The 12,301-nt window shown below is 44.1% G+C and overlaps 1 protein-coding gene across 2 annotated transcripts in view; it reads left to right on the forward strand.

Annotated features, from left to right (window-relative positions):
* Nucleotides 1–7,645: 7,645 nt before the first annotated feature.
* The window catches only part of G6PC3 (glucose-6-phosphatase catalytic subunit 3), a 94,568-nt gene continuing 89,912 nt past the window's right edge, over nt 7,646–12,301 (forward strand). The window contains exon 1 of one of the 2 annotated variants that reach the window (XM_069237848.1): nt 7,646–7,717. The gene's annotated coding sequence lies outside the window, so the exon portion shown is untranslated. Of the gene's footprint in view, nt 7,807–12,301 lie in introns of both variants that reach the window. The other variant, XM_069237849.1, reaches the window with a different exon arrangement.

The raw sequence follows: 12,301 nt of genomic DNA on the forward strand, positions 1-12,301 counted from the left end.
GTATATATTGTTGACTATGTTCATTCCTTATTTTTGTATCTTTTATATGGCATATTTGCCATTCCTTCAATGGAGCTATTTATACATATATTTTATAGATCATTTAAATTGTGTCTTTGCATTATTCCGGGGGGTTTGTGTGGTGTCACTCTGACTTGTTACTCGGCATTGGGGTGTAGGTATTTGTGGTGGGGGGGTGGGTGTATGGCGCATGTGTGTGCCCGTAAGCTTTCCTCCTCCCCCCTCGCCTGTGTCGTAGGTGCAGTACTCACCGTTGTCGTCTGCGCCGGCGTTCGTACTCCTGGTAGATGAGCAGGTAGACAATAGCTGGTAGGATGTGTAATTCGGGTTCCATGCTGTCCTCCTTCCTCGTGGAGTGTGTATAGGTGAGCGTTTTCCCGTTCGTAGTCTGTTTCCGCCGTGTTTTTATCGGCGGGGCTCCCGCCCCGGAAAAGGTGGCGGATTGGTGAGTTGTGATAGGGTGGGCGGTACATTGTCTGCCGCCTGCCTGTTGGCGGTGACCGCTGCGCTGTTTGTCGGTCCCGCCGTGGCGGTCGGAGTGTTAAAGTGGCGGCCTGTGTTGGCGGTTCCCGCCAGGGTTAGAATTCCATTTTTTTGACCGCCGGCCTGTTTGCGGGTTGGCCGCCGCTTTATCACCGACCGCCAGGGTCAGAATGACCCCCATAGTTTGCTTATCAATAAAAACAGGGGCCCAGGCCCCAAACTTGTTTGTGGACAATCTGAGTATGAAGTTAAAGAGATATGTGATTTCAGGTATTTTACGAGGAAACTTCAGTATCTTATTGATTCTGAAGGTAATAACCCCTGTGATCGTTCCTGTGAGCCAGCAAACCAGATTCACACCCCAGTCTGATCAAGGATTTTTTTTCTTCTTCAAAGAACCCCTATAAACCAGAAGCTCCCAAGAGGAGGCAGACTACAAGGAATTACTCCTTACTTATCACCGCTTGTGTGCTGTGCTGCGTCATCGTCGTCCTGTTGTAGCTCCCATCACAGAGCCTTTTTCTTGGGATGAGGATGCTAAATGCGTCCTCATTCAGCGCCATCTTGTTTCTTCAGTGGGAGTCTGGTCTCAGGCCACACTGGAATTAATGGGCGAGTTGACTTCACAACAACGCCGCTCATAGGAGACCTTGACTAAACAAGCTCCCTACAATGGTTGCTCAAGAAATCTTCTGGGTCTGATCATATTTAATAATCCATTACAAAAATGTTATTAATTACAAATATATATTTTGTTACAATTATTCCGAAATCCAAGACGGCTGAACCTTCCTTGATGACATCATGTCCTGCTTCCTACTAAAAAAGGTCACCTGTGAGTTCAAGTTGCATCACAATTGTCCCTGTATCATTGCTTGCTCACTTAAATTCGTGCATTCTCCAATTTCTTCGGTCTCTGCTGCTTTCCTTGTGCTTGGCCTGGTCAGCTAGACTGTTTATTGTCCTTCTTGCTGTGTTTATTTTCTGGAGCATTGCCAGACAGCTTGTTACACTCTGGCGTCTGTCCCTGCCTCTGGAGATAAAGTGCCATTTCTGCAGACACTGCCCAGGGTCACTCAGAAAATCCCCGCTTGACACATGGACCCTATCAATAATTCCTGTTAGGAAATAAATATTAAACCAAGATATTTCACATTACTTTTTGCGCCCTGCCCTGTTTGCCAATGATGTCCCTTGTCCTGCGAGCCAAGAAAACCAATAGAAAACTGACACAAGGTGTGACTGCAGAAGATGTGAGAAAACCACTTTATCTCTAAGATCTTTAAGATATCACCAGGCATCTGCTTTCTGACAGACTGTCTAATAGTGTCAAAGAGTGTGATTAGCACGGATAAATGCTTCTGGGAGAGTCTGGGTTGAGTAAATGGCTATAACTGCAAGCCAGCTTTCACTCTTATCAGAGTGTCTGCACAAAACATTATCACATGGAAAACGTTCCTTTTTAGATGTTCCAGATAAACTTACTTCCACTTAGAGTAAATTATAAGTTCAAATACCTATTAGTAGTTTTAATATATGCATATAGTTAGAATTGCTAAATTATGTTTAAATGTTTTTTCATATTTATCTGTGTGATGTCCCGTCCTTTGACCAAGTGAGCATATAACATGTCGTATTGGCCTAAAACACGCAGCTCATATGCCCAGAGGGAGGTTCCCCCTCCAAATGGATGAGCTTGGCTCTGATGCCTGCAATACATTGACATAGTCAGATCCGCAGGGCAAAGTAATGGCTAAATGGGGTTTAGGTGGAGATGGTAAAGGAGTACACGTATCTTGGCCTTCTATTTCAAACAAATTTTAACTTTAAACACCGTATAGCACAACAGGCAATCAAAGCCAATGCTGTTGCGGGATCTTTATTCGGGCTTGATTCAAAGTTGGGGCACAAATCAGTAGACGTCCTGAGAGTCACATATAATTTTAAAATATCCAGCCTGTTACTCTATGGTTGTGAATAATTTTCTGGGAAGGAATTAGTTTCACTCCAGACTACTGAAACAAAAATTTAGAAAAGATGGTTGGGTCTACCAAAAAGGTACAAAGTTAAATTTGAGGGCCTGCCAAGGATTATAAATTATTGGATCAGTGTGTTAAAAGCTAAGGAAGGGACATTCAGGTTTTGGCTAAAAGGACATTTGCAGCTTGATACTTGTGCTCCTTGGCCAGTCTCGCTGGCCAACACAATTAAAGGTTTTGACATAGTTCAGCTTGTCAATATGGAGGACATTTCCATAGAATTCAGGAAAAACATGTTAAAAAGGTTGTTAAAGATAAATTTATTGAAACAGATCTAAAGGACTGTCAGGGTCGATTTCAGCTAGTTCGCCTGACAGATTGGGATTTTAGAGGGCTCTTCCAAATGTATTTAAATGATATTAAAGCAAGTAAGGTTCGAAGTAGGATGTTAAAACTGAGACTGAGCCAAATGGCAGTTCTTTTTCAACAGATAATGCACAACAAGGATAAAGGAAAGAATATTTGTCCCTTTTGTTTTAGTGGTGATTTGATACTACTTTTTAAACATTTTTGTGCTCCCTCCATAGTGAGAGAAATATATTGTTATTGGCAAGATTCCGAGAAATGACCATTCATCATTTATCTGACCTACTAGTATACATTATAAAATGTAATAATGGCCATTCTATTATGCAATCAGTAGATTTTTAGATATAATAAGGAATAAGTAGGTTGAGGGGGGGTTGTGCCGAGGTTATGATGTCTGGGCAGGGCTCATCAGTCTAGCTTACTGCCCTTTTTGAATCATTTTATAACCTCAAACTGGAAAACCTGATTAACCCTGATTAATCCTAATTACAGATTGCAGTCATAGGTTGCATGAAAAAAACTACAGAAACAACATCTGGAAAAAATAAATACTCTTATGGAATACAAAGAAAAGGAAAACGTGAAATGGAAACAGGGACTGCACCGCGGGCATAGGTAGATTAAGGGTTTTTACAGGCAATGTTGAAAATGTGAACATTCTTTTTGCATGTGTAAGGGCATGAAAATAGAGATAAATAGGGACATGTGTCAAAGTCAGCGGTTCATTACTGACAGACTGGAGATCAGACAGGAACCATCCCACTCAAAGCCCTATACTGATTCTAGAAAAAAAACAGGTTTGCAAGTACTCCGCTGGATGACCTACTAAGCATTGGACCTGTGAAATATAAGTGCTTTGCAAACTTTTGTTGCACCTCTCGATACTCTTGAAGAGCTGTCAAGTTTCGCAATTCCATGCATAAGTAGCTCACACAGTCCAGATTTTTGCTTTGTATTGTGGGACAATTACAAATAGGGCACGCTTCACTTGTTTGTGCCACGGCACACCTTTCAAAAAGTGTGCCTCATGTAAACAAGGATGGCATCACATTATTACAATGAATGCACTGGCCTTAGAGCAGCCGTGAACATGTGCTGCCCTCAGGGCATAGTGTTCAGTGAAATACAGAGTGGCTGCTTCAAAACTGCTCTGTATTTCTCTATGCAGTGCAAACCCATATGCACTTTGAAGAGGGAAGAGAGATCCCCTTGCAGGCAAGTGCAGTGAGTGACTGCACTCACCGGGGATCAGAATATAAGAATCAGGTCTATATTAACTCTCTAGAAAAATGAGAATTCAGAGGGGTCTTAAAAGTTAAAGTAGCCTCTGTTGTTGTATACTCCTAATATGTTCAGGAAGAAGACTCCAAAGTTTTGGGGCCACAAATAGAAAAGGGACAACCAGCTGCTCTTGCTTTAGTGATCTTAGGGATGCATAGCACTATGGATGGCCGAACAAAGTACTTTGCGAAGATGATATATTTTAATCTTGTCACAGATGTATGCATGGCCTCTCATTTGAGTAGCCCTAAAAGTGACCATGAGATTATTACGTTTTATTCTTTACTTGATAAGAAGTCAATGGAAGGTTTTCAGGCCATTCTGTATTGATTGGCTTTTTGGATGTTGAAAACCAGGCTGACTGCTGTGTTCTGAACCTGCTGTAAAATGTTAATCAGGACTTGAGGAGATCGAGAAACACCACATTAACATAATCAAGCCTAGATGTAATTAGAGCATGGGTGATAGTTTTTCAATTATATTCAGCCAGAAATTAAGTCTTTCTTAGAGATTTCAACAGAGAAAAGCAACCTTCGGCGATGGTTTGGACACGTGGCTTAAAGGTTAGTGCACTGTCTAGTTTTACCCCCAGATTTTGGCAGTGGTGAAAGGTGCCAGAGGTTGGCCCAGTTCTGTAGGCCAAAGATAGGACAGATCCAATATACAGGATGTACCAAATATTAGAATCGCAGACTTTTCCAAATTCAAACAGAAACAGCTTTTGTGCATCTACTCTGCAACTGCTGATAAGCAGCCCTGAAAGTTAGCTGTGATTGAAACACCCAAGTGTTCGAATGCATACATCAACCGGGTGTCATCGGCATAAGACACCACATTGAAGCCCCAAGATTGTACAATGGCAGGGAGGGGGCATATAAATGTTAAAGAGAATAGGGCCTGCGGTACTCCACAATTGACCTCTTTGTAATCTGAAGTGAAAGGGGGCAGGTGTACTGCTTGCTTTTAGTTGGCAAGGAAAGATTTTAACCATTTCTAAACAGTGCCAACTCTCCTGGCATTCTTCAGCTGATGTAATAAAATGTCACTCGACACCGAAGAAAATAAATCTGCTGTGTGTATGCCAGTTGTATTATGATGTTCACCAACCTACTGTGACACAGTGTTTTAAGTATTAAGGTAGTCAGTACGGCATTGTGCCTCTGCCCTAATCTTCCTCTCTTTCTGTCTCATATCATCTTTTTCACTCTTCCATCTCCTTTCTCTCATCTGTTTTCTTCACTTTCTTTATGTCATGTTTTACTCTCTCCTCCACAGTACCCCTCCACACATTCATCTTCTTTTTCTTTTCCCTCCAAACATTCACCCTCATTCTTCCATCTTCCACTGTTCTTACCTTCCTTCAGTATAACCTTTTCTACTTTTATTTCAAACTCCTCATTGCTGTGCTTTTCATTTCCTACCTTTTTCCTAATTCCTTCTTTGTTCTGCTTTCATATCCAAACACTAATGCCCACTGCTGCTTTCTCCAAACATATCATCTGACTTCCCATAACCTCTCCTTTCTTCTGCTCCCTCCTTCTTACTACTGCTCTCTCCTTCACCCCATTCTCATTTCCAACGTCCTCCCTCCCTTTACTACTTTTCTCTCCCCTTCATCTTTTCTTGGATCCCTCTCTTCCCTCCTTCCGGCTTGTCTAATTCTCTCTCCTTTTCCATTATTTCGCCTTCGTCCTGGCTCCTCATTCTTACTCTCTCTCTCCCTTTTCCTTAATACATTTCCTTCTCTCTCTTCTTCTGCTTCGATTCTCCTTATTCCTATAAACACTTTCCCATCCTGCCTCCTTTCTCCCCATTCTCCTCTCCTATTACTTCTTTCTCTGTCCAAACTTTACTTCTAAATGCACAAGAAAATTACAATACAACTACAATACTTAGGTGATGAGGGTTGAAGCTAGAGACCAAGTATAAGAGTAGTGAAAAGGTTGGAAATGATAACACTGGATGATCCTAAAATGCACGGTGTGAAAAGTATAAGGTAAAGCCAAATCTGGAGACCACGTGTGGTGTGCATAATATGGCCACAACCATCATCATTTGCTTTCACTTGGGCACTGTAAGATATATCAATTACTTTAACCTAGAGGCCGCATCCCCATGCCAATGTCCTCTGTATCAAAGTCTTCCCTTATGATCCGCTTTAGGTCACATCAGGTTATTTTCTTATGTCATGCTCAGGCTGAATGTCATGGGACATGTCATTATTATGCATTTTAGTATGTTTGAAATGTGTGCTAACTTTTTCCCTGTGCAATTTGTTGACACCAGGGCACAGTCAGCACTGCCTGGACATTGCATACTTTAAGTTCACAGCAGCTACCTCCAGGGATTATTGTCTTTTACGTCTGGTCTCCGCAAAAATAACTCTCTTAATGGCTCATCAACACTCATTTTGTTCGAGTTTCATCCTGGCCGGAGGCTTGCTTGAACCTAACACCTAGATGACAGTGCCATCAAAGAACTAAAGACCCCTCTTGTCATGCTATAAGTACCTAATAGAAAACTATCTGACGGCAAGTTTTTCACTTTTCCAAGCTCTAAATGTAGGAGATATGCAGGCAGTGTAAAGAATGCCAGATGCATTTGTCTATATGTGTAATTACACTAAATCTAAACTAAAACCGCTGCTGTACACAACTCCCGCTACACCACTTTACTCCATTCTGCACCACCCTATTGCATTCCACAACACACTACTCCAGTCCACAGCACTCCATTGTACGCCACTACACTCTAGGATACTCTACACCCCTTCACTAACGTTTAGAAATGTTGAACATCCGCCACGCTGGTGTATTACATTGCTAAAGCGCTTTGGCAAAGCCAATAGTTCTTGCATAAGCAAGACCTACTGGCTTTGCACATGCTTGTTTACCATTTCCAGCAGGGTCTCAACCAATAAAACCTCGGTCTCTCTCCGCATACCCATAACTCTATCTCCTTACTGTTATATTGGCTTCTGTAGATCTGTGCCTCGCACCTGCCCCTGAACACTCGTGTCTCGACTGAAGAGTACACCATTGGAGTAAAGCAAAAAGATAGAGTCCCTCTACCGAACATGTAACGAGCCCCCCCATCCCCAGAGTCTACCATATCTCTAACAAAAGTATTGGCTTTCAGTTGAATAGTTCCCCCGAGCCCCCGTTAAACTCATGCAGGAAACTCAAAACCAGAACAATAAGCTGACCCAAGGGTATCTGTGGCTCGCCCGGCGCACTTTGAAGACCCGCACACTCTTGGTAAAATGTGACGTCTGTTTAAAGGAAAACATCTAACAACTAGCAGTAACACCCCAACACCGGTCCACAAGCAGCTGGGCGATCATTTCCAGGGCGGTGTCGCCAAGGGTGAGGCTATTTCCTGGGCGGGTCGTCATGTTATATCCAATCACAAGGTGTATGCGTCAGTATTGCCACGAAACGAACAGTCAGCCTTCCAATACCGTATCGTATCCTGTGTTAATTAGCATAAAACTGGCTGATTGGCTCTCCCTGCCAGTACAATTTACAGAAGTCGTTGACAAGCAGAAGTAATCGCGTTTTTATGATCTCCTTCTTTGGCGGGAGGTAAGACAGCGTTTGGGTGCTCTCGCCTAATTCGGGACGGACCGGTGTGCTGCTTGAAAGCTTGCCCGTTAGTGCATTCCATTACTTAGGTTTGTAGCTCAAGCGGTCCTTCGTTTATACCCAGTGCTTTAACCCCTTCGCTGCCAGGCCTTTTCCCCCTCCTGTGCCAGGCCTTTTCCCCCTCCTGTGCCAGGCCTTTTTTTGTCTATTTGGAATAGTTCTCGCTTAGGCCCTCATAACTTTTTGTCCACATAAGCTACCCACGCCAAATTTGCGTCCTTTTTTCCCAACATCCTGAGGTACCCAGACTTTGTGGGTTCCCCTGAAGGATGCCAAGAAGTTAGCCAAAATTCAGTAAAAATGTAGTTTAAAAAAAAAAAAAAAAAATGGGAAAAAGGGGCTGCAGAAGAAGGCTTGTGTTTTTTTCCCGGAAAATGGCATTGTTAGAAATGGGGTTTTTGGTTGGCAGTCAGGTTACCCTCTGTCCAAGCAAAAACCCTCACTCTAGTCAGGGTAAGTCACACACAATCCAAGCTTATCCTGTGCCCACCCTCTGGTATTTATTTTATTTATTTATTTAATGCGTTTTTATATAGCGCGGACTATACCCGAGGGTGTCAGAGCGCTTCACAATAGGCAAAGTAGAGATACAAGAGGAGAAGAATTACAAGTGAGCCTGTTATAAAAACAAACGTTACATTACATGAGGCAATAGTGAAAATTGTGCAAGTATCAAGAGCAAAAAAGTCCACGAGGTAGCAAACGATACGTTACGAAAGGAAAAAGTGACGTGTGCAGGTTACAAGAGCACATAAAGTACGAGTAAAGGTAAAAAATTGCAATAAATGGTAGACACTCAAAACACTCAAACAATAGTTCTGTTACATGAGGCAGTGGTGGCCGTTGTGCATGTATCAAAAGTAAACAGGATATAAGAGGTAGCAAATGATACGTTGTAAAAGGAAGGGTGCCGTGTGCAAGATACAAAAGAGTACAAAATACAGGTAGAGGTATAAAACTGCACTAAATGGCAGCCACTCAAAACACAAAAACACCCTGGGAAGGCACTTCTATAGGCGTGGAGAACAGAATTTCCTATAATGGAAGGACTTCCTTCAGGAAACGGAGAACTAGAATTAAATTTGGAAGTGTCTTTGAAGGAGGAGAGCTTTGAGGTCAGTTTTGAAGGCCTGGGAAGAGGTGGTGGTCCGAAGCTGAGGCGGAAGTGAGTTCCAGATTCTCACCGCGTTGCCTGAAAAGGATTGGGCCATCGATCTTTCCTTCTTGAAAATGGGAGGTTCAAGCAGTAACTTTTCTGCATTACGTGATGGTCTGGAGCCCCCAGAGAGTTTCAGTTTATTCACCAGGTAGCGAGGGGAGGAGGAGTGCAAGGCTTTGTGGGTGATACATGCAGTTTTGTAGATAGATCTTGCCTCTATGGGAAGCCAACGGAGGGTGGATAAAATGGGTGTGATGTGGTCGCTTCTTTTGGCCCCATATATGAAACGAGCTGCTGAATGGAGAATAGACTTCAGGGGGGAAAGGTGGGATTTGGGAAGGCCAGTAAGAAGAGAGTTGCAGTAGTCCAATCTGGAGAGAACCAGCGATTGGACCAGGGTTTTAAGGTCATGCTCCGGGAAGAAGCGACGAATCCCCCAAAGAAGGCGCAGTTGGTGTCGAGCAGACTTTGCAATGGAGTCGATGTGGGAGAGTAGATTGAGTTTTTTGTCGAGAGTGACACCAAGGGATTTTGCGCTCTCGACAATGATGGGCTTATTGTTCATTAGATTGATCTGATCCATCCATGTTTGCACTGGGAGATGAGAAAGTGAGGAGGAATTCTGTTTTGGAGGGATTCAGGATCAGTTGATGAGTTACCATCCAGTTTTGAATGGAGTCGAGAGTAGAGCTAAGGAAGGAGAGATCGTGAGTGGAGGCCACCTTGAGGTAGATCTGAGTGTCATCCGCATATAGATGATAGTGGATCCCGGATTTACTCAGGAGATTTCCCAACGGTTCTAAATAGAGATTGAACAGTGTGGGTGCAAGTATGGAGCCTTGAGGAACACCTTGACTGACCGCTAAAGGAGCTGAAAGACTGTTCGCTATTTTGATCATTTGGGATCTATCAGAGAGGAAGGAGGCAAACCATTTGAGCACAGTGCCCTCCATGCCCATTCTCTGTTGAAGAGTGTTAAGGAGAGTGTTGTGATTGACAGTGTCAAGGGCTGCAGAAAGGTCGAGAAGAATTAGAAGACACGACTCCCCTGAATCGAGTATCCGCAGCGCGTCATCAATCACTAGCAGCAGGGCTGTTTCAGTGCTGCAGTTTTGAATGAAGCCGGACTGGAAATTGTCAAGAAGATCATTTTCCTTGATATGGCGAGAGAGCTGTATGGCTACACATTTTTCTGTGATTTTTGCAAGAAAGGGTAGGTTAGTGATGGGACGGTAATTGTTGAGGTCGTTCGCATCAGCAGTGGGTTTTTTAAGCAGAGGGGTGACCTGCCCAGTTTTGAAGGAAACAGGAAGGGAGCCTTGACTGAGGGAGAGGTTGACCAGAGTGGTCCAATAGGAAAGAGAATTAGTATAGAAGTCAATGGCAATGGCACTAGGGATGGGGTCAAGAGAGTGGTTAGAGGGCTTTGTATCGAGGATGCATTTAAGGAGAGCATCATCAGAGATGGGGTCAAAGTTTTGCCAAATGGTTAAGGATTTGCGCTCCTCTGTAGGGGTAGGATGAATGACCTGATCTACAAGTGATTTTACTTTTTCGTCAAAGAATACAGCGAATTCCGCTGCTTTCTTTGTGGAATCTTCCAATTTGGAGGTTGGGTGAGAGCTGTTTGGGTTCTTGATGAGGTCGAATAGTTTTTTGGGTCTATTTTTGGCTGAGTCAAGGAGGGATTTGTAGTGCAACACTTTTCCAAGGAAGATGAGCTTGTGGTACTTGGATCTTGCTAAACGAAGAGTGGCCAAATTTTCAGTGGAGGGCGCTTGTCTCCATTGTTTCTCAAGGGCTCTTAGGAACTTCCTTTCTTGATAGAGGGATTTGTTGAACCAAGGTGCCGAGGGAGTGGGCCTTTTCTTTTTGCTTTGGAGCGGAGCGACATTATTGATTTCGACTGCAAGGACTGTGAGGCATTGGGAGGTGAGTTCGTTAACATCTAGGTCCGGGTCTAGCCTTGGAAGTGATAGCAAAGCAGAGTCACAGAGGGTGCTGAGGTCAATATTTTTAGTGTCACGGAACCAGGAAGTAGCCCTCTTGGGCTGGCCAAGAGTTATAGAGTGTGATAGGTGAATAGAGAATGGGATGAGGAGGTGGTCTGACCAGTCTACATGGATAGGGGTAGCGATAGTCAGCAAGCCTGCTTTAGAAATAACAAGGTCCAGGATTGAGCCTTTAGAGTGTGTTGTTTCTGTGCAGTGTTGGCTAAGATCGTTTGCAGAGAGGAAGGTGGCCAGCAGATTCGCATAGGTGTCTTGAGGCGAGCCCCAATGGACATTGAAGTCACCCACGAAGATCTGATTGTCACTTTGCGTGTATTGGTCGCTGATGCAGTCCGTGAGTTCCTCCATAAACAAAGGGCTGCTACCAGGTGGGTGGTAAATAACATGGAATCTGAGAGGTGCGCGGTGGTGCAATTGAAGCTCAAGAGATAGGCATTCAAAAGTGTGGAAGGAGCTGATAGGAAGAGCCTTAAGTTGAAGGGAGTTTCTAAAGATGACTGCAACACCTCCCCCAACTTTGTCAATTCTGTCATTTCTAAGTATAGAATAGCCTGTGGGTACCAGGAGATCAAACATAGAGTGAGAGGTATCGTTGAACCAGGTCTCTGTGAGGAAGAGCATGTCAATATTGTGCAAGTTGATGGTATCGGAGATTTCAAGTTTGTGTTTTATTGCAGATCTGCAGTTGTGGAGCAAACAGCGCAGCTCTGACACAACTGTTTTGGTGATGGGGGCACTTGGGCTATGAGGGGTGATAGGGATATTGTACTTATATGAGGGCGCTCGGGATTTAGGTGGGCGAGTGGTTCTGACAGAGGAGATGGTCGGAATGGAGTAGATAACAGGGTTACTGGGAAGTGAAAGTGAAGGAAGGGTGGCATTCGAGTGCTTGTGTGGATTTGCAGACGACAGGCTATGCTTAGCTATAATGGGATGTGGGGGTGAGGTGCATCTCGTGGAAGGGTGAGTGGTTGTCAAAGGAATTGAGGTGTGTGGGAAAGTCGAGATCTTGGAGCTTAAAACTAAAATGGTTGCTTCAAGTTGGGAGATGGCGGTGATTAGAGAGCCTAGCTTATTTTCCAGAGAGAGTGAGGGAGAGCACGGCATGTTGGGTGGCTCGAAGGAAACAGGAGGGGGTGCACTAGGCAGTGTACGGCAGGGAGAGGTGGGGGAACGGGAGGGGAGTAGGGGTATAGGGTTCAGAGGTGGGGAAAGGTTTTGGAAGAGAGCAGGAGTTGGTGCATCAGGGGTGAGAGGAGAGTTGTCGTTGTTGGCATTGCAAGAAGGATAGGACTTAAGGGCAAAATTAGGGGGCGATAGGAGAGGAGTGGGGCGGTGGGGCGGAAGGAGAGG

This window comes from Pleurodeles waltl, chromosome 6 (genome assembly GCF_031143425.1).
Source record: "Pleurodeles waltl isolate 20211129_DDA chromosome 6, aPleWal1.hap1.20221129, whole genome shotgun sequence".
In the NCBI taxonomy this organism is placed as follows: Eukaryota; Metazoa; Chordata; class Amphibia; order Caudata; family Salamandridae; genus Pleurodeles; species Pleurodeles waltl.